Source organism: Mustela erminea, chromosome 19 (assembly GCF_009829155.1).
Source record: "Mustela erminea isolate mMusErm1 chromosome 19, mMusErm1.Pri, whole genome shotgun sequence".
Classification (NCBI taxonomy): domain Eukaryota; kingdom Metazoa; phylum Chordata; class Mammalia; order Carnivora; family Mustelidae; genus Mustela; species Mustela erminea.
Window position 1 is genome coordinate 22729216 of NC_045632.1, and position 26215 is coordinate 22755430.

General features: G+C 49.8%; 1 protein-coding gene and 1 long non-coding RNA gene across 10 annotated transcripts in view; one reads left to right on the forward strand and one right to left on the reverse strand.

Annotated features, from left to right (window-relative positions):
* The window catches only part of ZNF536 (zinc finger protein 536), a 422501-nt gene extending 402707 nt beyond the window's left edge, over nucleotides 1-19794 (reverse strand). For 3 of the 8 annotated variants that reach the window (XM_032325332.1, XM_032325329.1, XM_032325330.1), the window contains exon 1: nucleotides 19528-19793. The gene's annotated coding sequence lies outside the window, so the exon portion shown is untranslated. Of the gene's footprint in view, nucleotides 1-16537; nucleotides 17180-19527 lie in introns of those variants that run through there. The other 5 variants (XM_032325334.1, XM_032325335.1, XM_032325336.1 and 2 more) reach the window with 5 other exon arrangements.
* On the forward strand, nucleotides 19768-25505 carry LOC116579698. Of its 2 annotated transcripts, none has more exons than XR_004281381.1 (3): nucleotides 19768-19842; nucleotides 23020-23280; nucleotides 24672-25505. It is a non-coding gene; the product is annotated as an uncharacterized LOC116579698 (long non-coding RNA). The 2 variants fall into 2 exon arrangements; XR_004281380.1 differs by lacking the exon at nucleotides 19768-19842 and adding an exon at nucleotides 21261-21337.
* The last annotated feature ends 710 nt before the right edge of the window (nucleotides 25506-26215 follow it).

Genomic DNA, 26215 nt, shown 5'->3' on the forward strand with positions numbered 1-26215 from the left:
CATTTCATAAACCGTCAGACAGAACTGGAAAGAGCCACCTGGGCCAGCTGGGGTCCCTGGACAGCTGGACTCTTGGAGTGGGGCCCCCAGATTGGAATGTTTAACAAGCCCCCTAAACTATTCCTTGGTCTACCAAAGTTCGAGAGCCATTGGTCAAGCACACCTCCCTCGTTTGATGAATAGAAGAATAGACTCAGCCCAAGTGGCTCACAGGGAAGGACCAGGACACAGACTTGTGTGTCCATCCTACCTTTTTTTTGTTGTTGTTAAAAGATTTTATTTATTTATTTGACAGAGAAAGATCACAAGTAGGCAGAGAGGTGGAGAGAGAGGGGGAAGCAGGCTCCCCGCTGAGCAGAGAGCCCGACATAGAGCTCGATCCCAGGACCCTGAGATGGTGACCTGAGCCGAAGGCAGAGGCTTAACCCACTGAGCCACCCAGGCGCACCTCCATCCTACATTTGACTCTGAACTGTACACTGGCTTGCCACGGAGGCCCACGGTGTTCACCACTGAATACCTGTTTTGTTTGTGTTCCCACGATCAAATAGTTGAACCACGACCATTGAACAGAAAGTTGGAGGAAGAAGGCGGTGAGGCACACGTGTCAGCCAATGCCAAACCCTGCAAGGAAAGAGCCAGCTTCTATCCAGCTTCTCTGGGGAGGTGGGACTCACCTTTTTAATCAGAGGCATAAAACAATAGATCATCACCTAGATGCAGAACACCAAGGGATTTCTCATTTCACCTGATCAAGATACCCATTCATGATGACAGCTTCACACCCAAAATATTCTGGCTTTGAGTAAGGGGAGTTTCAAGTCCCCCCTTCTAGAGTCCTATGATCTTTATTTTAAGATATAACTAGCAGAAAGGTGTACTCATCGAAATGAAAAGAAAGAAAAAAAAAAACACAAAAACTGGATAGCTACAAGTTTTAGTCCAAGAGGTCTGTTAAGTCATGAACAATTCACTGGGGAATTATTCTGTATCTTTTCAGAAGACCCCACTCCTGACCCTCTTCAATCATTCCTTTAAGGTTTTATTAGATCCCTCTCCCATCCCGAACCCCTCCCGCAAGTGCCAGACACGTTGTGGGGAAGGGATGGGGGAGAGTAGTGTGTGGCTGTCACAGACATGCTAAGGGGAGGAAAGGGAAGTGCTTGCAATCTTGTAGAGAAGAAAAGATGTCCATGGGGGGAAAGTAAGTTGCAATAGACAGTAAACAAATAACATGGATCAAAGGAAGAAATTTTCTACGGTGGAAGGATCTTCTAGGACGGACAGGTGAAAGTCAAGATGCGTGGGACACTCACTCCCATAGTCCTCTTTCTATCGGAAGTTGTGGCTGCTGCTGACTCGTGGGGAGGAGAGAAAGATGAGCGACTCCAACACTTTTGGAAAAGAGATTCTTCAAGTTGCACCCGCATTGTCAAGCGCCCCAAGATGGCAGTCGCTTGGGCACCAGGATGTGACATAGGTTTAAAGTCCTCTCTCCCCTTCTGCAATCATCCTCCGTGATTCGAGTGTCTCGTTGAAGACAGTGGGGTTACTCCACCTCACTCATCAGTCAGATGAGCGCCTCACCAATCAGGGAGTCAAGACGGCATCTTCTCCAGACACCACGACTCCTCTGCCCAGGGACCCCCGTCAAGTGCTGCCAGAGACGACAACGCAGAGCGACTAACAACTCTATCTGTGTTAATCAGGGCCCCACACAGCTGGCTCTCAGCGGTGACAAAGAACCCAGGGAGACTTCTGCGTGCCCGACGTACTGATGTCAAGGGAGAGGCCTGGCACAGAGACTGCGTGGCCAACCTTGGACGAGGCAGCCCAGCCAGGGAAATAACTGGAGACAGAAGGCCTCTGCGGCCCCACCTCAGTCCAGAAGAAACACCCTTGATTAAGCCGTACCCCCACAAGGGGAGAGAAAACTGGCAATAACACTAATGTATTTTCCGCCAAGAGTCAACTATCCTTCTGAACTCTGATCTATCATAGCAACCTCTTGGTTGCCCGGAGAAAGCCAGAGCTGCATTTCTGTCTCCAAAAAGGAACAAAGGACGTGTCAGGGGACCGTTCACTGCATGACACAACACCGTTCTCAAAGGGTCAAGGGCAAAATCCCAAATCCATATTTGTCTTTGGAAAAGTAGCATTCTTTCCAAAAAAAAAAAAAAAAAAATTATCAATTCGCTGCTATTGCAAGTCGCTGTTCTAGGGGACAGCAGAAGAGTCCTCAAGGAGACTACAAGAGTCCTGGCGTCAGGGAGTGTAGTCCTCGTGGAGGGGGCAGACAGGCACACAGGCTAACAGTCGATGAAACCAACAAAAACAAATCCCAGGGAGGAAATAAAATAGGGCAATGAGACGGGAGGTGACGGGGACAGGGCAGAGAAGGACAGAGGCCAGGAAAGGCCTCTCTAAAGAGGCAGCTTCTGAGTAAGACCCATGGAGTGAGCAGAAGACACCAGGGAGGGATGGGGACCAGTGGGTCCCAGGGAGGCCTGGGGATCAGCAGGTCCCAGGGTCGGATGGGGACCAGCGAGTCCCAGAGAGGAATGGGCACCAGAGGGTCCTAGGATAGCTACATCCAAGGAACTGACAAAAGGTACTGGGACAGAAGAGGGACTTATTCAGACTCTTATTGGGCAAGAGGGGGGCAAAGGGGCAGCAGAGTGGGAGATGGGACAGCAAAGTGGACACACTTGGACCACGATGGCTCCATTCATCCGCCTGAGCTTATCGAAAGCTTCCTCAAATGGATTTTTGCCTCCTGGGCCTCACAGTGGCCTCAACCCTAGCTTCAGCCTATTCTAAATCTTTCGAATGTCCCCCACTGGCGTTTCCCGAAAGGAAAGAAACACCTGTCTCTCCAAACCAACAAAACCTCTGGGTAGCCCAGGGTCGGCATGGCACTGCCCTCTTTGCTCAGGCAGGTCATAGCTTGGCCCCATTCCATGGCCAGGTGCTGGTCAAGACGTTAACTAGCCAGATCACCCCTAGAGGGAGAAGCGTCCAGAGGACACTGCAAGGGGCACCCGGCCAAGAGAGCAGGCTGAGGCTCTCCCATGATGCAGCAGCCTAGAAGCCTTTGTCCAAACAGAGGAAAGGTGAGGCAGCTGCAGAGAGACATCGGGTTTTGAAATTCTTCTGTAATTATGGCTTTAGTCAAGAAAATGCACATGAGTTCACAGGATGATAAATATTAGCATGCTTCTCCAAGTTCAAGTGAGTTGTCAATAAGACAATTAAAGCAGCATCAATACTATGCGCTGTATGTTATTATCTGCTATTCTGAATCCCAGGCTTTTGTGATCTCTGCAAAACAAGGGAGGACAGGCAGCGGTGAAACACACACTTTTTTGCACAAGTGCGAGCTGTAATTCTGCATTACTGTAACAGCACAGAACCTGGGGAGCGGGGGACAGAGCCGTCTGAGATCCTGTATGGAGAAGGCAGGGTAATGAAGGATGGGTTAGGTAGAAAAGGACCGTTACAATGGGAAATTGGCAATCCCGGGTCTAAGGCAGATCAATCCCTTCTCTCACGTGACCCCAGTCAGTAGGAGCCTGCCTAAGTGTCAACATTGACCTGAATCAACTGACAATCGGTACTCCGAGATCAGAAACTCGAAATTCTCCTAGAAGAAGAGGAAGCTCAGCGAAACTTCCTGTGAAATTAATAGACATGAATGAACACGGCCATTAAGAGTGTGTGTGTGTGCGTGTGTGTGTGCGTGTGTAATAAAACAGGATAAGTATATATATACACACATATGCATACATATACATACACATTCATATAGGGATATGCACCCATATACATTCCTGTACATGAAAAACCATATAATATTGTGCTCAACCGGAATTTGCCACAAACAGTCCCTTGAATGCAAATTGCATGGCAAAACTTTTTCATTGTTCCCTAAAACAAAAACCTACACAATGCAATCTCTATACATCTGCAGAATCAAAAATCATTTTCCTCCAAAAATAACTTGTGAAGCATTAACTGCGCTGGAATGAGAGTAGATGTTAAAACTACTATTTGTTGACAATTTGTGATTTAGGATTGAAGAGAGAAGTTTTCTCCAAACTAATGAGCCAGACATAATAGAGCACTGTCAAAATATTGATTTTATTTTATCCTACCTATTGTTGGCACTCTTCTCTTAGTTGGAGAAAAATATAATTTTTCCCATTAGCGTTATCATTTGTTATTATTACATTATTTTCTATTTATTATGGAAAAGGAATCTCATGTCACTTTTCAAGATTAATATAGAACAATCACATGGAAAGTCGTGATAGAGACTAAAATAAAATACCAAATGCTTCTCAGACAATTTTTACTATAGACTGAAATATTTCTTAAGAGGAAAAGAAAAAATTGTTGGTTCCTATTTCATAAAATATATAAATGTAGATCTATATTTATATACTTGGTTAAAAATATCATTCCAACTAAGGCTTAGAAATTAAAATAATTATAGTCACACTTACATAGGTTACTTGACAATAATCAAACTGACGAGTGGACAACTGCCAACATGTATTTAGAATTGAACAGGTAAAATTAGGGGAAACACTGTTTACCAAGTTCTGTTCCTCTATTCTACAGGATTATTTTTTTGTAGTGTCCATAAATACTTGTTCTCTTAATTCATGATAGATTTTTGGTTAAGGAAGGGCAAATATTTAAGCAACTTTTCTGAAAGTGTAATAAAAGTCACGCATTTGTTTCCATAATTTTTCTCCTGAGTCATTTACATTTTAATATTTTACATCGAAGTTACAATGATGTGAAATACGATATGTATGCAAGACCATTTGGAATGTTTACTGTTATTTAATGAAATTTACTTAATCATTTAAAACCAAATGATGAAGGGGGAAAAAATTTCAGTATCCAAAGAGCCACACTTCATTTTCCACCAAAATTTTCAATTAAATTACATTCAAAGTTGCTGTTGTAATCACAGAAATAAAGAATCAAGAGGGCCAGGCTTGAGATGTAAATGCGTACTTTCCAGTTCAATGGCAAACGTCTTCTTTGGACGGAGTGCATGACCTACAGGTGACAGAAGCAAGTAACCAGCTTCCCTGGAAGGGGAAGATGTTCCGGACCCGCAGCAAGGGCTTGGGGGGTGAGAACTTCCTCACACAGCGGGACACCTGAATCAAATACAAAGTCAAGGTGTCCCTGCGTGGGCAGGAGGCCCGCTCGGGGGTGCGTTCTCCTCACCCCTGCACTAAGCGCTCCGCACACCTCCCGCCACCTGGCGGAGGTACCGTACTCCTTAAACCGGATGAGAAGGGATGGAAGGGAATGCTTCAAACTCCCACAGCCACGCAAGGAAACAGGAACTTGGAGCTGCTGTTGCCAAACTCCAATGCGCCCTCCCTCCTCGGAGTGCATGAAGTGTGAACAGGTATAACCAAACTAAGCACAAGAGAACTGTCTAGTCGGGGGACACCCCGAAGGATGAGGTCGGGGAGAGGGAGCAGAGCTGCAGCCAGGAACCAAAGAACCACTTGCAAATCTCAACGGAAACTAGAAGGTGGGAGGGTGGTATAATTCTTTATCTTTGCAGCTAACTTTATTTTCTAGCTGTTCTATGTGCCTGGCATAGCGCAGCTGCTCAGCGGATATATAGAGAATGAATGAATGAGTGTTCACATCGGAAGAAGAATAGGTAGACGGCCACAGAGGGAGACCACCTAGAAGGAAGATATCAGCTTTGGATGGCAGAAGAGGCCACAGAAGCCAGTGGACTGCCCCCAGGAGGAAGATCAGCCCAAGTGGGAGACTTCCTCCCGTACAAAGAAGGAAGACTGGGGCTCCTGGGTGGCTCAGTGGGTTAAGCCTCTGCCTTCGGCTCAGGTCATGATCTCAGGGTCCTGGGACTGAGCCCTACATAGGGCTCTCAGCTCAGCGGGGAGCCTGCTTCCCTTTCTCTCTCTGCCTCTCTGCCTACTTGTGATCTCTGTCTGTCAAATAAATAAATAAAATCTTAAAAAAAAAAATAAGAAAGAAGTCTGTGCCATTCTCTGGGGAGCAATACACACCCGGTTCCAGCTACCCTGGGCTTCTTTATTCTCCTCAAGCCACCCAGATCCTTCTAAATTTAGGGACATTGCACCTGCTGTCCCCTCTGCCTGGACATTTGCTCTACCCTTTTCTTTACTGGTTCCTTCTTGCCCTTGGTCCTTCAAAAACACTGCCAGCCATCTAGTTGAAAAGGAGCCCCCTTCCTGTCCTCTTCCTGCAGAGTCTTCGTGGTGACAGTTGAAATAGGAAATATACTTGTGTCTCTCTCAAGTCACAAAGTACGGATGCCAGGTCCCCAGTACCTAGCTGGGGGGTGGAGGGGAGCTGAATATCTGTAGGATGAATGAGTCTGAGAGAATCAACCACAGAGCTTGGTGACACTGCTGAGTGACATGAAGAAGCAAGGGTGACAGGAAATCAGCCCCCCGGGGGCTTTTTGCTCCCACCATCTATTCCTTCACCTCAAGAAGACATGATTCCTATGCTCAGAAATGATCAGAACAAGTCTCACCTATCAGGGACCAAGGAATGAGTATGGTAGAACCTTCGCAACTAAAACAAGTCTGTTGGTCTCGTAAGACTTGATTTTCCAACTGCTGTATCTCTTCCTGAAAATCCCATTTCAAGAGGAGGTTCAGGCCAGGCACCAAGAGTCCCAGTCCAAAGGATAGAGGTGGCCCACATATCACAGGCCCAAGGGCCATTCAGAGAACACAGCGTCACCATCAACCAATTGCACGACACTGGACGAGTGTACCCCCATGCATAGGCCAGGCCTCCCTGTCTCCATCCCATGGCAGAGGAGGTTGGAAGGAATAAATTAAATGATACCTTGTATTTTAAGGCCAAGGCCACCTATGTAATAAGCACTCGATAAATGCTAGCAGTTTATTTATAGGACCTGATCTTGGTTTCAAACTTCCCCCAGGAAGATGGGATTTTGCTTTTTAATATTACATCACTAGGGTATTCTTCACTTTCTAAGGATGGCTGGCATTTTCCTTTTGTCACAGTTTTGGGATCTCTTCTAGTGAGGGCAAGCCAACACAAACTCCACCTTTTCGCCAGAGGGAACATGTAAAGGAGTTGGGTTCAACTCCCCACCTCTCTTGTGGGTGACCCATCTTGTATGCAACGGCCACAAGTTCAACGCAATTTGATCGTTCATGCTTAAGTATGAGGGTCCCTTGAAATCAGCATGTGATTGTATGTCTGGACGCAAATTAGCTGAGTCTCTTACACACACATACACACATACCTGTGTGCCCGTGTGTGTGTATGTGTCTGTGTTTGTGTTTACCCTGGAACCCGGCACCTTAGAAATCATCAGTGTCTTCACTATCACTTTTGTCTTGATACAACAGCTCCAAAGTGATTCTGTTCTTGTTCACCGTGCCCAACGTGCCTAAGACACAGAATGTACTTAATACATATTTTTTAAAAGAATGAATGAACGAACAAATGAATGAATGAATGAATGAATGAATGGCGATCCCTCCTTGGGGTCTTTGGCTTTGGTCCAGGGCAAGAATGAAAAGCAACGTCCATCACATTCCCACCAAGATCCCAGGAACCTGTAGGGTTGCTTGTGTGTGCCCACAAAGGTGTGCATGCATACGTGTGTATGCATGTGTATGCGTGTGTGTGTGTGTGTACGTGTGTGTGTGCACGTGTGTGTGCAGCCTGGAAACATGGTGCTAACGTTTCATGGACTGGAGTGAGCATGTTTGTTTAGTGAAGACTTAAACCCCACCCCCACCCCATTCCCCCTCCATGAACTCAACTGACCCTTTAAAATGCATCTTCTGAAACATATAGGAAATCAATCAGCTGATACTTATTGATCCCTGGGTAAATAACTCCAAAGGCCAGCCAGGGAAACAAAGGAGGGAAAGACACTTCTGCGCCAGGCTATGCAAATGACTGATGCCCACAGTTTCTGGTGGGGTTTCCCTTTCTAAAATTTTTAACAAAATGTATAAAACAAGCATGAAGAGTAGCTGGCCATTTGTTGAAGAGCTGCTCTCGGGACTCATTAATTAATCATTTCTTCTTTTAATCCTGATGACTCAATTAGGGGGGAAGAATTAGTCCAATTCTACTGATGTGGAAACTGAGGTTTAAGGACAGAAATGTCCTGCTCACAGGGAGCTCAGAGGTGGAGGAGTGGGAGGCAAACCTGGCCCCATCTGACTGGCTCTAAGCCCTGTATCACTTTGTCACACGGCTTAAAAACAAAACAAACAAACACAAAAATGCTTTCCAGCTCTTCCTCATTTACAGACTTGATGTTTCCAGAGGATGGGAGCATCTCTAAAAATTAAATCATGCAAAAAAAACTAACCTATAGATATTGATACACCAAGCAATGCATGCACTATGCAACTCTTCCAAAAACATCTAATTAGCAAATAAAAACGCACATAAAGAATTCCCTCTTTAGGCTCTCCTCCTTCAGAAGCAAGTGGGAAAACACACGAAGTTTCCTTGAGTTAATCTAAGGGTTAACGGTTGGCCGATGATAGAGATTAACAAAAGGAGGGTGCCCTTGGCTCCCCAGTCCAGCAATGATTCGATTTGCCTGCCTTCCAGATGATGGTGGTGGGCAAGCACTAACTACCATATTAGAATTTTGCATTGGATTCTGCTCAGTCCCCTGAGTCCTAGAGAAATAAGCATCCCTACCCCCCAGCCTCCTCAGGCCACCTGGCCCCTTTCACAATGACCTCCACGGGAGGGCAGCCTCAACCTGAAGTGAGTCACAGAGGCAAATCCCAACTCGAAAGTCTGTCCTGAGGAACGAAGCAGCTGGAAACCACTCATTCTTTAGATCAATGAGCAAATTATTTTATTGAAGGTGGTATTTGGAGATCACACACAAAAATTACATGATTTCTATCTCGGCAATATTATCATGCAAAAGTTTTCTTAACAGCAAACTCCCTGTTGTCCCCAAGGTCCACACATGGGCCTGGTACTTTTCACCGGAGCAGTGCAGGGCAAGCAGGGCCTGAGGGGGAAAAAAAAAAAAAAAAAAAAAAGAACATCTCACACACACACATAGGTCTAGCTCCTGTCAGCTGCTGGAGATGGAGACGTGAGGAGGAAACGTGAGGTTCAAGTAGCTCGTATGGAAAGGGCCTTATGTCAAAATGCGGCCAGTTCTTCTGGGAAGGCTTGGGAAAATGGTACCTACTCGGATATCTGGAATATATTACTTGACCTCACCAGACAGCCATCACCACAGAGTAAACATACCAACAGGCACAGCATACGCTTCCCCCCAAAGACATGCCGTATCACCACTTCTTACGTCACAGAAGCATTGTCACGGGAAATGCCTATCAGATGACCAGCCCCTGGATGAGTCCATCGTTTAAGTCACGCACTTAAGAAAACCACTGTGTCTTCCTTGGGGTGGCAGCAGTCGGTGCAGAGGCCCTGGCTATCCTACAGCCTTAATCAACACATATGCCGATGATGGGAATGTTTGCATCATCTTGTCTGTTATTTCTTTTGCTTCCAGAATAGGCTGGATGAGAAATTTAAATGGAACTAAATTCCCGTACACCACCCCCCCCCACCAGCAAACTTTAACAAAAGCTCTCCCAACATACTTCCAGAATATGTGTGCAGAGGGTGACACAGCTGAAAAGAAAGGGGGGGGGGGGTTGAAACAAAACAAAACAAAAAACACACAGAAAACAGATATTAAGTTGTCAAGTCAGTGATCTCAGAAAAAAAAACTGCAGACAGAGTGTCTGGCGTTTTGCTTAAGAAGTGGAGCATCTGAAGTCCGTGGGAGCTCCAGGCCCGCCTGTGGCTTCTGAGGGCTCGGAGCTCCAGGTCCAAGTCCGGAGTGGCTGGGCAGGACTCAGGGAGAGGAGTGGCCTCGAGGACCGGCCCGGAGGCGGCCCTCCACCATCAGAGGAGGTTTCGGGCTGTGCAGATTAAATCCTTTCATGTCGGCAGCATGTGGTGGCTTTGCTTCCTCCCCGAGTTCCCACACTACACTTTTCCACCTTTTGAACTCCTCTCCGGCTCTCCGAGCTGGGTTGCCGCCCACCGGCGCTGACCTTCTCTGGGGGGTGAGGGGGAACGCTCGTGCATAAAGTTTCTCGGCTGCTGCGAGAACCCTGTACGGAGTGTAATTAGCACATTCAGCCATGTTTCATCAGTGAGATGCTCTCCGCTCCGTACAGATTCAAGGCTGCTGAAATAGCCACTTGGCATCCGCAGATTACAACCCCCAAACTGGGAGCCCTGGCCGAGGAAGCAAAATAATTAAAGCGCTTTAGCTGTAATTTCAATAAGATGTCCCACCCCCTTCAATGGGCTTCACAGAAATGACAGCCTTTCTGTAATAATTTGGAAGGCTTTGCCTGACTTGACTTTAATAGAATTTAAAAGAGAATTAGATTTTTTTATCTTAAGGAACAAAAACAAAACAAAAAAAAAATCTGTGTGCCACTTTTTTCTCGATCCAGGAAGAAATGTTTTTAGATATTTTGAAAGGTAAAATTAAATCATGGAGCTATTCGAAGAGATTAAAATTTATATACAATATGAACACGTTCTGGGATCTGTTTGCTTCTCTGTAGCTGATAGTTTAGCTGATACAGTTTCCAAATATTTTCTTCCTCTTGAAAACGAATTTACAACAATACGTGTGTTCTCCAAGTCGCAGGTCTGAGGGTACATTTTGAACTTCCACGTGAAAGACCAGTTGAATAGGCCCAGAAAAGGATGATTTTGTCATTGTTCATGCCGAGAGCTGTATGGGGAGGCAGGAGCGCAGGCCAGGGGCACAGCCCCATCTCCCAGGCTGATCCTGTTGGCTTCTAATCCTCTGTTGGCCTTGGTGAAGCCTGGTGGCTTCAACAAGTGTCACAGTTCCCAGTCTGCCCAAACTGCTGAGCGATGCCCTTCACTGGGCTGTTAAGAGAACTCAAGACGATAATCGGCCCAAGGTGCAGAAGGCAGGAGGCAAGGCCTGACCACGGACCGCCATCACAGGTGCTGACGCTCTGGCCCTTGGCACAAGTACGTGGACAGGCCCCAGACCCTCCCTCCTCAGGTGCCCAGAAACGACAGAATACAGTAAGCATCAATGTTTACTGACTTACAGAAAACCCCCTAAGGCCCGACAACCGAGCCCTTCCACGAGTCCAAATCTCATCCAAATCTGTGGGAATTACGTGGGAACCTCAGATGTGCAAGTGAGAACATCATTATGATTAGGGCTGAATGGGCATTTCTGGGATTAATCTCGATTTGAGGCACTCTATGGGTTGGCTTTTACAACCAAAACAGAGCTTACTTCACCCTGAGTTAGGAGTTCCTGTGCATGTGTAATTAGATAACAAAACAACAAAAAGCTAAAAAAAAAAAAAAAAAAAAAAAAAAAAAATCACGAAGGAGGCTGATGGTCCCTGATGGATGGAAAAGGTAGAGTGAAGCCAGGGGGAGCTGGCAGACCAGGCTCCGGTGCTGGAGGACCAGCAGGGAGAGAGAGAAGCAAGAGCCAAGCCCACCTCGGTAATGAAAGACCCCGCTAAACACAGCTCAGGTAATCAAAGCTATAATGCATTGATAGAAAACTTGCAGGTTAATGTCAGTGCAAGCCTACGGTGATCATTTTTCCCGTGTCAAAATGGCACTTAATTTTCTCATTGTGAAGCCAGAGAGTAAGAACGGGTAGGTTAGAAGAGGGGTGAAAACCCTACAAACTGGTTCTCCTTCCGGCATCTCTTAATGCCCTCAAAGCAGCTTCGTGGTGTTCCTGCCGCTACCTACCTGGAGGGCCCCACCCCTGGAAGAAAGAAGCCTTGTTTTGGCCGGCCAGAACCTTCTCTACCTGCCCGTAAAGCCCCCTAGCCTGGTGTCAAAAGGCATCGAACAAGCTTCTTGGGGGCAGTGAGGAAACCTCAGGGGTCTGGCCAGGAGCACACCTCCAGGAAGGGGAAAAGCTCAGCCGCAGTGGAGGGCTGAATCCTGTCCATTCCTAGAGCCACTGCCCACCGCCCTCCCTGCCTGAGGTTCCCTTCCTGAGACTGCGGACAAACACAGTACCAGCTCTCATTGAGAGAGTGCAAGGACTAAATGAGGAAAGTCCTTAAAACCCATGCCTACCTCATAGTAAATGTTCAAAAAAACAAAAACCCACTATCCTTATCCTGCCAGGAGGATGCCTAGCCTCAACCCTGAGACCAAGACCTTTCCACTTCTTGGTTTGCATATGGCAGTCAGAAGACCCAGAACCAAAATTCTCACCCCCAGGGCCAGGTTCAGGGTATAGCCTATGTGAAAACAGAGTGGAGCCCCACACCTTCGCTCTAGACACCGTCCACTCATGATTATTCCACTACGCCAGTCCTCCTTCTTCTTGGGTCCCCTAGGTCTGCCCCCGTTTGAGGCAGGGCCCTACTTCCTGCTATCTCAGGGTATGGGGTTATTTCTGTCTCCCACCAGCCTGTGCTGAGTGTAAAATCTCCCCATGCTCCTGGGGATGGCCAGGACAAGGCCTGGCATCTGGAAGACCTGGGAAAGGAGCCTCATCTCCCCCCAGGGGACACATGGAAATGTCTGGGGAAATGTCTCATGGTCACAACTGGAAGGTGCTTCTGGCATCTAAGCACCCTACAATGCACAGGACAGACTCCCACAAGTGGGTAATGCCCACAGCGCCACTGCGGAGAAGCCCTGGTCTCGGAAATCAATGCTCGGGTTACCCAAGGCCTTACTCTGAATCTTGTCTCTTTTTAGGCAGATAAACCTGACCCGGAAACTAGGAATGTAGTTTGTATATCTTTTGCTGTTGCAAAACTCCAGTATAAGAAAAAGACCAATGATTTTGGAAAAGTCAAAGTGGGTGGGTAGGGATCCTCAAGCAGCCAACGGACCCAGCTAAGACCAGCGCTGATCTCTGCACAATGAAGGTCCATTGCAGAAAGTCAACAGAAGCCCAGGGATGGCATAAACTATGGGGGAAGGCCTCCCGTGCCAGCCCCCAGGCACTGCAGAGACCCAGCTGGGTGGCTGGTTAGTAGTCCACCTTCCTGAGATGACGTCCATCTATGTCTGCCCTCATATGGGGAAAAAAATGGGTTAGGTGAGGAATCTAGACAAAGTGGCCTGCCTTGCCCAGGATCCGTATCCCGAGCACCTATGTTTCCCTGTGCTGCACACATACACTCACAAACTCACTAATATGCCCTGAGTGGTACAGTTGTGGGCAAGAAGGAGACCATCCTGGTGTAGGTGATTGAAGCAGGCAGCACCCTGCCCAACCCATACACACACATAGAATCACATGTGCAAGCACACACAAGTATGCACACACACACACGTACACACACCAGCATCACCACGATGGAAGACCTCGACCTGCCTGCACGTAGGACCCCCGAGCTTAGCTCGGCTCCTTACCCCTCTGAGGACATTCAGTTCTTCCAAGGGTGGCCCAGACAGTCTAGACCTGAGTCTCCTTGACAAAAGGCCTCTCTCCCAACAACTCCCAACCAGGTACTGCTCAACCAGTGAGAACACACAGTGAGCCCCACAAGCCAGGCAGAGCCTGCCCACCACCACCCCCCTGACTTGCCCTGGGACTGCTTCTTTCCCTGTTTCTCCAAAGACATGCCACGGTGCATCCTGGAAGGAGCATGCCAGTGTGAAGGGCAGGTGTGGTTTCACAGGGAAAGCCCCCTGCTCATGAGTCCTTATTAGCAGAATAGAGTCTCTCCAATGCCAGTGAACTTGTGCCTTGCTTTCAGACCTCACAATCTGAACTGCACAGCCTGAGAAGGCCACCTGACCACAAGTGTCCCTCCAGCCCAAATCTAAGGCCTCCCCAGAGACAGGAAAAAGCAGGGCTGAGCCATCACCTGCTCTAGGTTATGGAGGAGATGTTTTGGGACTTTTGTCTTCAGCACGGACAAAAGTTGACCTGGACAAAGCTCACTTCTCTTGTTAAACTTGCGTCAAGTCTCACTTTAAATAATGCTGAGGACAAAATGCAAGCTGATATTTCAGCTTACTTAAAAGGCTTATTAAAAACACTAAATCCAAAGATGTTAAAAAGCTATAATTGTCCTCATTCAAACTGGAAAAATAAATCTATTTGCTTTCTTCTTTTATGATCCTCTTCTTTAAAAAAAAAAAAAAAAGTTCATCTATATTCTCATGTGCATCACTGCTGTCTTTCTTTCCCTCCATTCAAGGCACTTTAAAAACACCTGTGCCATTCATAGCCAACTTTTGAGCAAAAGGCAGCCACGTCTGGGGAAAGCTGTTTAACTCTGATTTCCTTATGCTTCAGATAAGCTTGTCTTGCTCAAAAAAGTACGATGGAGTTCAGAGTTCATTTGAATGGGCTTGTGGATTTTATAGGTCTGCACTGATGGAAATTTCTTTAGTTACCTAAGGCAGGGCAGACAGCCTAATCGCTCAGCTTTTCGGGGCTCAGCAGGCCGTGGTTCTACATCTCAGCATTGCCTTTTGGACCCAAAGGGTAACTCTGGTTAGTAGGGCTGCACATCCGGCCACCTCCCTGTCCCCTCCCATCATAGGAGTTACTGGCCTCCGGCTCGGCCCAGATCAGAGCAGTGTGACTGTCGCTCCCTGCCTGCCCCAAGTCTTCCGTGAAGATAGCCCCAGCCAGCAGTTAACTTGCTGAGTGGTGAGGATCTCAAGCCTGCTCAGAAGTGAAGCACTCCAGGCACAGAACAAGATGGGTTTTCAGAGCAGTGGTCCAAGAGAATGCAAATTTATCGAAAGCGCTTTCTCCAGGTTTTCCATAATTAGCATTTATGTCTCCAGGAACTGTCTCCCTGAACCCAGTTTAGGGTGAAAGCATTTTAGAGACTTTCTCTGCAGATGACATATGAGGTACTAACCTTTTTTCATATGCCCAGATGTTAAGTTCATTTTCATCACATTTATGCAAATTTCATTTGAACAGTAAATCAAAAGAAATCTTAAATCATTGTACACTATTTAAAAATCCACACTAAATCCGGTTTACTTGCAGTGATATTAACATCGAGTCACAGTTAAGGGACTGAAGGTAAGAAGCAGATGTCACAATCCCCTCTTCCATGCAGTGGCCCCAGAGCTACCTGGGGTCCCCACTATCCATCAGATCCTGGACTCAAGTCTAGACAACTGGACTCAAGTTTTGCCAGATGAGAGGAGTTCCAGAAATGAAACCCTTCTAAAAGTTTTCCAAACTATAGGACAACAGGGGTCTCTCGGTCCAGGGGCCCATCATCCATGTCAGTGTCTGGACTGAGACAGGACAAAGTTCAAAGGCAGGGGCCCAGTGGTGAGACTTCTGGCAGCTCGCTCCCTCCTCAGTGGGGGGAAAAGTTAATTCCTAGGGCTCTGCAGGCCTGTATTTGTCAAGGCGCTGGACGTCAGTGCTATCATTACCAAGCAAATCAGCCAGGCGGTTAATGGTGGAATCAGGAGACATTTGCACTCTGCTATCAGAATGACATCATAACTAAAGCAGCCTTCAGCCAGAAGCCCTAGGCTCTCCTCAAGCAGAGGCCAGAGGGCTGCCAGGGGCGCCCCCCTGTGACTCCCCAGGCTGCAAGCTGAGTCCCTACCCCTTCCAGGCAGGGTGGTGGGCCCAGCCCCCAGCAAGTTCCTAGGCAATCAGGAACTAGGGTTACAGTTTTCTCCCCAGCTATTGGACTTTCCCCCAGGTTCTGAACACTGTAAATAATACTAATAATATATTATGTATTTTTCATAAAATTTAAAATGCTATAAAACCACTTTCCTCGACAGGCAAGGGTTGGTATTTTATTAACGCAGCTCCATTTTGGCTCTAGCATTTATGGCATTTCCAACAGAACTGTCAATCTCTCGGTGACCCTGTCTAGCAGGAAAGCTCTGCACTCTCTCCTCTGAGCAGCAGAAATAAACGATGCTGGGGAGATGGGGGGGCAAACGAAGGGAGAAGCCCTTCCTGCTCTTGTTTTGGCTGCTTTTCTTTTTAAAGCACAGCCGATCACATACACACAGAGACACATACACATAGCCAGAATCACAAACCTTAGAATAATGGGGGAGGCATTTGGCGAACGAGCTGCATCCGCGGCGCGAAGAGCAGCCGGCCCCGCTCGCTCGCTCGCTCGCTCGCAGCTCTGCCCTCCACGGCGGCGGCGGGGACCGACTACTAGCCCGGGACCCAAGATGCCCAACTCCGCCGCGCCCCAGAGGTCGCCTCCGGAGTCTCGCTACAGGTACATGCGTGGCCCAAACATCTCACCTGGCCCGAGAAGTCGGGAGACAGAGAAGAAAAAGTTCTGCGAGCTGCCAGCCGGCAGCCCCGGAGCCCGCGGCCGCAGTCAGTCCTCCCGCCGGCGAGCCTCCCGAAGCCCAGGCCCGCAGGCAGCGCGCGGCTCCGGGCACCTCACTGGCCGGCTTTGCGCGCTAACCCCGGGGCGCGCCGAGGCCACGGCAGGGCACTTACTTGGCACTCGCTTTGGAGCGTGCAGGTCGTCGCGGTGTTCACTTGGGTTTTCAAACAAGTTTCAGGGAGGAAGAAGGAGGGGGAAAAAAAAAAAAAAAAGATCCAATTATGCAAATGGGCTCCGGACTGGGAGGCGCGCTCTGGATCTGACGCGGCTACTGTACGAGTTCTCGGAGCAGCCCCGGGCCGGGCAGATTTATGCGGGCGCGTCACGGCTACGCCAGGTCCCGCCGCCGGAGCATCTCGAAGTTAATTAAAGCGGTAATGTCCACTTTCCCGGCGACCCTCCGTGCGCGGGTTTACAGTTTCACCGTCCAGCCCGACCCGGGCGAGGGCGGGGGCGCTTTTCCCCACGCCTCTCGTCCTTCCCTCTTCTTGCTCCCCCTCTTTTTCCTCTTTCTCTCCCTCCCCCCGTTTTTCCTCTCTTTCGTCTCTTTAAGTCGCCTGCCTTCCACTCAGTGAACAATGAACAAAGATGTGAGTGATGGGAAAAGATCGCCCCCTCCCAACCCCAGCAGTGAGCAAAGCCGGTCTTAAAGTAAAAACCCAGTTGCTAATATCAAACGGGGAAAGAAAACAGTGCGTTCCCAGCCTGCACCCCCCCCATACCCACACACGCACGCACGCACGCTCACCCCACCCCAAGTTCACCTAAGCCCTGGCTGGGGGCGGGGGCGCCAAGGCCAGGGCTCCAGGGGCTGCCCAACTCGCCGGAGACACCCGGGACACCGGAGACCAGGGGGCGGCGAGCGCTCAGGCCAAGCTCGCTTCCCGTGCCCCTCCCCGCCTGCCCGCTCCCCCCACCACCCCCACCCCGACCCCCTCCTCGCGTCTACACCGGCCAGCCGGGCCCGGCGGCCCGCTCGGGCTGCCCGGCGGCCGGATGCGCTCAGCAAACGCGGCCCCTGTCGGATTTCTGCTAAACTGCACGGCGGCGGCGGCGGCGACTGCCGGGAGAAGGCGCAGGAGGAGCGGGAGGCCGGCACCGCGCGCGCACTCACCCCGCCCGGTCCACTGCCCCTGGCCGGTGCCCGGCCGGCCGCCCGCTCCCACCCGCGCGCGCACCGGCGCCCCCACCCGCGCCCCCGCATGCACCGGGCGCCCAGCCCCGCAGGCCAGGACGCCGCGCAGCCGCCGTATTTTCTGCTAAAGTGAAAACGAAGGCGGCTGACAAATCACGTCTCCTGTGAGGCACTCGTTAGACATAACAATATCCGGCAAACAAAACCCAGCCGCGGCTGCGACCGGCGCGCGGGGCTCGGACCCCGCCCTGCCCCTCCTCGGCCCCCTGCTCCTCGCCACTGCCCCGCCGCCCCTACCCAACCCCCCAAATGATCGGGGGCTGTGTCCACGTTCGCCAAGAGGCGGACAGTAGGAACGCTCACAATACAGAAGTGAAGGGGGGGGGGCAACTTTCCACCTGTCCCCAAAGAAAGCCCTGCTGGAGTTTCCTCAGAAGAGTTAAGAAGAGAGGGGGTGGGGACAGATCTCTCTCTGCCCCGCATCCCCTTTTCTTTCTTTCTAACTTCTCCGGCGCCTGCGTTTCCACCTTCCGCTTCACGTACACCCATCTATATAGGGATATCTATATTTTAAATTATTTGCAAAACTGCAACAGATGGGCGCGTCGAGATCTGGACACTTTCCTACTCATCATCAAAGAAAAGCTCCCCCCCCCCTTTTTTTTTTTTTTGCCTAAAATACATCCCGGTCCCGCCTACGACTGTTTTCCTCAATTCTTGATCTTCAAAAAATAATGTCTTGAAGCAAACAGAAAAGGTTTATCAGCAAAGATCATTCTCCCCCCCAGCCATACATCTGGGCTAGTGGATCAGTTCCCCCAAACTGCACTGTTCCCAAACGCCCCCAGCCCTGCATTTCCTCCGCCTTCCAGAGCCCCCACTCCTGCACTCCCTCACTCCCATTGGCCTCATTTCTCCAGCCCAGGGCTGGCCGGCTCAGTTCCCTCCATAAACCTGTTACTTATTTCTTTCTTTATTTGTATCTTTGGCCCCCGGCTTGGCCCCAGGGCCTGGGCTGGGCCGGGGCAGGTGCTGCAGACGCCGCCTGCGCTGGCAGGCATCAAGGCCTTTTTCTAGGGTCGCGGGTTCGGACCCTGGCACCCCGGCCCTGCGGAGCCCCCGGCCTCGGCCTCGCCCGGCTCCCGGGCCACAGGAGGCCAATGAAAACACAAAATGGCAGGTCTCAGAGGCCCTTGGCGCCCGCAAGTTTGACACACTGTAAGCATCAGCTAACTTTGATTAAGGGGAAAAAAAAAATGATTACAAATTAGCCTCTCTCCCCCCCGGCGGCGGGGCCGGAATCCCGCAGCGAGCGGCGAAGGGAGAAAGGGAGCGAGGAGCGCCCGAGTCTCAGGCAGAAGAGAAAATGGGGAAAGTCACTTGAGCAGAAGTTTCCGCGGCTCCAGCCTCCCCCTCTCCAGACGACTCCCCCCACCCCCCAGACCCTTTTGAAAGTTTCCCGGGGCCTGAGAGCGGCGCGCGGGCCGCGCGCGGGTTGGGGGGGCGCGGGCTGGGCCCGGAGCTGGGCGCGGGGTCCGGCTCGCGCCCGCGGCTCGCGGCCCGGCGACTCCTTTTCAAAGTAACGGTCCCGGGACCGCGGGCGGGGGAGGCGGCGGCCCAGGCGCGGGTCCCGCTCGCCGCCGAAGTTCTCTAGCGCCATTCGATGCCCGGCCGCCGCCGCTTTCTCGGTTTCTTCCTCTTTTCTCCCCCCGCTGACAGCTTCTCTCGCCAACGTCACAGCCACGGATATTTAATTAGACCGTATTTTTTAATCGCGATGGGGCGAGAAGGAGCCCGGCGGCAGGCCTCGCCGAGATGGGGAGGGGGAGGGGACGGGGGGGCCACGCCAAGAGTCCAAACTCACTTTGCCACCTCCCGGACGCCGGCCCCCCCCACCCGTCGCGCCCCCCCCGCCCCCGCCCCCACCGCGCCGCGCCCCGCGATCCCCCCCACCTTTGTTTTCCTTACCTTAAACATTGAAACGCGGGCGTCGGGAGCAAACTCGGGCACGTAAACGGAGCGTTGTAAAAGATTGTGTTCAATGAATAATGAAACATGTCCACATGATTGACTTGATCATTTTCCGGGGCTGAGGGGGGACGGGCGCCCTGCTCGCGCGCCTCGCTCGCCCACTCGGCAGAGCCCTGTGAACTGTTCCCAGCCCAGCCGGGGCAGGGCGGGCTCGATTTTCATCTGCCTCTTTTCAGAATCGCCCCGTTCATTGATACTCATCACCCAGCCCCAGCAGACATCCCCATCCCCGGCTCGGCCTCCCCCTATCTGGTAGGTGAAATGCATTGTACCATTAAAAACGCTCTCCATTGTCGCCCTGGCATAATTCACAGCAACTAGATAGGTCTTGCGGCATTTAGCTTTGATGAGCCAGAGACTGAACCCTTGATATAATAATCTACAAAGAATGGTGTGTGATCGTCCATTTTTTCTCTCTGTCTAGCAACTAAGAAACCATTTAACACAGCGCAGCTTGCTTCTGACCTTGAGCTCATGTAAACACACTTATTAAAATCTATCTATTCTCCAAGAGCTACATTCTGATTGTCAGACTCGTTACTGAGACATATATCAGCCCCTTCGCTTGTCACTACTTTGCATTCCTGCCTTTGACTAAAGAATTTTTTATCCAGCCGAGAGGGAGAGAGAGATTGCCACAGAGGGAGAGGAGAGAGAGACGGAAAGGGGGAGAGGAAAAAGCTTAATTCTTACCTGCTCCTGAAACTATTTAAAGTCTGTTTCTTTTCTGGGGGAAAAAAAAAAAAAAAAAAAAAAAAAAAAAACTCCCGGGTGAATCTCGGTGGACAGCGGGACGCGGAGAATCAGTCACAGCCCGGGCGTTTAAGGGAGTCATCAGCGATCAAATGACGTTGATCCGCGCTGTAACCTTGTGGCGTATTTAATGTAAATAAGGCAGTTATGTTGCCAATCGCCGCGATACAAACACGAAGAGGTCCTCAGCCTCGCCTCCCGCTCCTGCCATTAGAGGCGACTTTATTTACAGACACTATTTAGAAGATCATGATAATTCTAAAACAATACTAGTGCCAAATGATTATGAAAATATGATTTTAATTAATCACGTAGTAGGCAAGGAAATTAGCATACGGTAATTAAACTTCGAGAAAAACGTCACGCAGGTTCTCTGCCTTATGGGTCCAGAATAATCATCACGCGGTGGGCTCCAGGACTTAATTATCAAACAAAATAACTTTTTTAAGGCAACTTTGCAAATGCTGGTCCTCAAGGCATACGCTTTGGTAAATAATGTAAGGCGAGGTAACAAGGTGGAGATGTGAGTGATGCTGGAGGTTGGGATTCTGTGAAGCAAGGAAAAGGGGGAAAGAAGGGGGAAAAAGCTGAATAATGCAATTATGGATTCTCTGTCCTAGAGTTGACAAAAGCTGGTGCCTCAAAAGCCTCTTTGTTATGGGATTATATAATGATCCTGGTGTCATTATGGGAAAAAAAGATTCAGTAATAATAATAAAAGAAGTATCCAGATACACCAATGAGGAGCTTGTTTTAAAGAAAAGACTTGCATGTGACATTGGGGCATGTTAATAGCAGAAAGACAGGATCCAAAAGAGTTGACAAATAATGGAGGAGAGAGGGAGGGAGGAAGGGAGGGGGGGAGAGAGAGAGAGAGAGAAAGAGAGAGAGAGAGTGAGAGAGAAAGGCCTGTGTTGTGCATGATTAAGAAGCGTTGGAGACAGATTGATTATTCAAACGCCAAGCCACAGGGACACTTAAAACATTGATTCAGGTAAGACTTGTTCTAGCCTGCCTGATCTGAGTTCCCCTAAGATGACTGGTGGGTTTTAAACCAGGGCACCACAATACATAAAAAGCAAAGATAAAGAAAAAGCAGGGCACAGCCTCTCCACTCCCCACTCCCCCACCCGCCCACCCCCCACTCCATCCTGTGGAAGGAGACTGGCAGTGGCAGAGAACCAGTGAAAGAGTGGGGTTAGGTACAGAAAACTCCACGCTAAGAGGAGCAGTCAGGCAGCGGCTGGACTAGAGGCTCTGGTACAGACGGGACCCCGCTGCCCCTGGCACCTGGCCTTGGCACCTCGCTGCCTGTGATCCGGCTCCCCAGGCCTGACCTCGGTGGGCGCCCGGCCTGGTCACTGCTGCCTGCACCCTTGGGCTCTGTCCTGAAAACCCAGGGCATTCTCGATCCTTATCTGTCTATCATCTATCTGTCTGTCTCTCTCAGCCCAGGATTTTGGGGAGGGAGAAAACGGTGTTTCCCCCAACCAGCTAGTTCTATGGGATTCTTAAAGTCCACTGAAATCTTTGTAATGGTGTTAAAAAAAAAAAAAAAACAAAAACAAAAAACAAAAAAAACCCTGACTACCCCCCAAAAGTTTAGGAATTCAGTTCGCATTTTCCAATCCGATGTGTCTGAAATTCTCTTTGAACAAATTCCAAAATACAAGGGTTTTTTTTTTTTCTTGTATAGAAATTAGCATCGCAATCACATCAATGATATCACTATCTCTATGGGAATGATAGCCAGAGCAGTGGGGTGTTCTTTATTTCAATTCTTCGTGGATCAACTGATTATACTCTGTCGTCTTTTGAACCTGTTATTGTAAGTCAAGTGATTCTTTATAAGTGACAGCTCGGACAAAGAGGCGAGCAGGGCCGAGCAGGTCGAAAGGAAGTGGCCATATGGACTTGGAGAAAAGGCACTTTCTCCCCAAGAGAATGGGGGTGGCAGTCGCCTTTTAACCCTCGAGCCGCCGGCCCTGCAAGGGCCGTGGGAGGGAGGGAGCCGAGCCTGGGGTCCTGGCACTGTCCTCGGGCACGTGGCAATGCCCATGGGTTTGGGCCCAAGGGCTGGCCTCCTGGCCAGGGCGTATCTTCCAGGCCCGAGGTGCCCGCGGCCTTCCAAGGCCGTGCTTCTCAGGAGGGCCGCGCTCCAGGCGACGTGGGGGACCTCGGCTGGTGCGCACCGCCCGCCGCTCGAGGCCGCAGAGATTTTGTGCGGCTCAGCTGCCCTGAGCCGACCCGGCAACGACCGCCCAGCACCTGAAGGCCGCGCCCCATGGCCTGAGCCCGGCGGAGGATTCCAGCGGGGGGTTCGCCGGCGCCCCCTGTCGGCGCCCGTGCGCTCTGCGTTCCCTGAGGACTCGTGCTGGCTGCCTTGGGGTGATGCAAACCTTCCTGGGCAACATAGCTCCTTGGGGGTGGGAGTCAAGGTGAGATGCAAGGGGCGCTGGCCACTGACCAAAGGCTTGGAATCTTGCGGAGACCGAAACCTGACGCCTACCTAAAGCAGAGGAGATCCCGCATTGAGGTTAGTGGCCACTTCCGCAGCCTGTGGCTCTTTGATCCTTTCCCCCTTCTCCAGAATTTCTGGGCCTCCCTACCCTTATCCTCTAGCTCCGGTGCTGCCCGGAAGGCTTCTCCTCACTGACTCCCTTTCCTTCTTCTCAGACTCTGGAGTACTTCTCAGTGTCAGGGACTGGCCTGGCCAGGACTGGACCCCCGTGGCTGGAGTTCAAGAAGAGACACCCCCCCCCCAGGGCTCCACCCTGCACCCAGGAGTTCTGCAATCACCAATCCTCACAGCCCTCTCGCTGGACAGCCACTCCTCCCCTCCCCCAGGGTACTCTGTCCCGGGCTTTCCCCTCTGCCGTTTCTTCTCCAAGATGACACCTGCTTTCTGCCTTCTTGAAAAGGATGGAAGGCATTGGGGTGAGTCTGAGTTAGTTGGATGGTGGTCAATGGATAAAAGTTGAGTTCTTTGGTGACTCCTCTACCAGCTCAGAAGCAAGGGCCTTAGAAGCTCTACCATGTTGGATTATATCAGCACCTCTGTGCCTGCCTCCTTTGAAAGTAATACTTCTCCCACAAAATAGATTTGTTCTGATCTCTGTCTTTAAATGATCAAAAGGGACTGATTCATAAAATATTACCCAACTACTGCTTTAGAATTGTGCTTCCTGTGGCAGCAGTACTTGTTTTGGTTTGTTTCTATATTACTTTCCCCCCCCCCCCCATGCTATTCTCTTCCTCGTAACTTTTCTTGTGATATCAATAGGTTAAAAAACTAGCCATTGGCATGGCCATTGCCTGCAACCCAAAGACTGAAGCATAGGCAAAAGCATCCAGTGGGGCTGCTTGGGCTCGGGAGTGGAGGGGTAGACCAGAACCAAGTCCTCTGGCCCCAGACCTCAGTTTCCCCACCTTATAAAGATACCCTCCAATGATGTGTAAAGTCCTATGATCACAGAGCGTCAGTGGCTCTGGGAGATTGGGAATAGCCTCCTTCAGGTCCACCCTCTTCAAGCAGAAGGAAGATGCTAAGAGATATGTAGAGGACCATCTGTTCAGTGGGAAGTTGGTTTGGACACTTTCATGGCCCCCATCTGGATTCTCACGGAGAGTCCCTGCTTCTCAATTTCAAGTGGCCCAGAAGGTCATCACCACCCAGCACGAGCTTTTCTTAACTCCCGGGGAAAGCCTGCCGGGGGTTCAACCATGAGGTTTCCTTCCCCTCCCTAAACGGTTTTCTCCACTGCTGAGGTCAGGCATCTCTCTCCTGGAGGAGACAGAGCAGCCTTCTCAGCAGTGGACACCTCAGAGTGAATGAGCCTTCAAAGTCTCCAGGGAAAGTGGGTTCAGAGGTATGCCCTTAGAGGTGGGAGAGGTAATTCCCAAAAAAAGAGAAATGGAGAAGAATCTGAAATACATGGCCATTCTGCCATGAACTATTGGTCCTTGGCCATAGAGAAGCCAGCCGGGCTGTCTTCACCTCCTCCAGCATCCCCTTAAAAGCATTCTTTTAAAGACCTGGGGTCCTGTTCTCCACCCACCCCCCAAAATCTTACACCTCTTCTGGTCTTTCAACAGAGGGAGGAAGTCAACATGGCAACATCTGTTTGTCCTCGCAGATCAAACCCTTATCCTAGGAGGAGAGCCTGCCTTTGCTCCCTAAGCCCGAAGACATCAGGGTGGGGCTCCGGCTGCAGGTCCCAGCCAAATTAGCGCATCCTAGCTCTCTGAACACTGTAATTGGTTCGGGAATAGAAATGTTACCTAAGCTGGTCCAATCACAGTGAAGTTTATATTTTCTTTGTAAATAGACACCAGTGGAGTGGTTGAGTAGCGGGACAGCTGTGGTCCGGTCCCCAGGCTCACGCCAGGAGCGCAGAGACGAGAACTGGCAGAGGCCACCAAGGAGGGCTGGGGATGATGCCCACACAGCAGAAAGCAGAGCGGAAATGGAGAAATGAGCCTGCTTGTGTTAAGCCCTGCATCCAGCCACACCTGTAACCAGCCCCTTCCCGGCAGCTTTCCTTTCTGTGACCTGGAAAATTCCTGTTGTTACCTGAATTCCCTATGTTTTGGGTTTTCTGTCATTTGCCACAGAATGAGGCCGGATACACTCAATACCTAACAAAAACAAGGAATACCTGGACCAGGGATCATAAAACTCATAAGCAAGGCCGAAGTAAGGTGTATGGGGCGGGGGAGAAGGGCTGGCAAAAGCAGGGGTGCTGATGCTCTTCCCAGCAAGAAAGCAGCCAGCGAACTTGTTGGAATTCTCTTAAAGTTACAGGTGTGCCTTGCTTTGCATAATAGCTCTGTCTCCCCACCCCACCCCATGTTTGTAAATAGAATTTTGGTGACTTAAATCTGATTTACTGCATTGGGACAGATAGTTATTCGAGGCCTCTCCATAGCCATCTTTTGTCAAGTGACTGGTCATATTCTGAAAGAACAAATGAATGGTAATTTATTAATAATTGCAATTTTCCTACCTCAGTCATATAGTTTAAAGTAAGATCAACCTGGATGACTTCGTGGTATCTTTGTATAAATTAGTCAAAAGCCAAGAAAATCTGCTGAGCGCTGTCAAATACAGTTAACAACTCTGCATTCTAGCTCCTTTGCAAGACTGCCGAGCTGGAATATACTGGGCAAACACTGAGCGTCAGCTTTGGGCCTTGCTCCTATCTGCAACAGTTATGGTCACGTTGAGTGAGGTTTACAGGAGTAGGGATCCATTAAGCTAGTGGACTTCCTGGCCTGAATGTGGCTTGTGCTGTGTTTACCTGCACAGGAGAGCTATCAGTTAGATAGCCCATAATCCCTAAATTTGGGGGACTTTTAAGACTGCAAATTAAAACAAAATATCAGGTTATGAAATAAAACTACCAGTGGGAAGGCAAGAGCTAATTTTCGTAGGATGTCCTCAATGCCTTTATTATTCTCCTTCAGGTTATACATATATTCACCATACAACACACAGCCGTGACTTGGTCCCTACTTTTTCAAAGTTCCCAAAAGACCTAATATTACCTTGTTTGTCACTAGAAACAAGGGGTCAAATGTTGGGAAAATGTAGTTGTCCAGAATATCGTATAGTTACTTTTTGGCTCCTGGATGGGGGCTGGTCCATATAAGTCAGACAGAATTGACAAGAATGATTCCCCAGGGAAGCCCTGGGGAATACTGAGGTTTATCACCATCTGCAAGGAAACAACTGGGGAACAAATGAGAATGACCAAGATAAGCCAAAAAAAAAAAAAAAAATTCCCTTGATTCTAGCCAACCTTCAGAATTCTGAGTGAGCTTCCCTTGGGTCTGCCCAGGACACAAACTGTAGAAGTCAGACTGAGCAGCG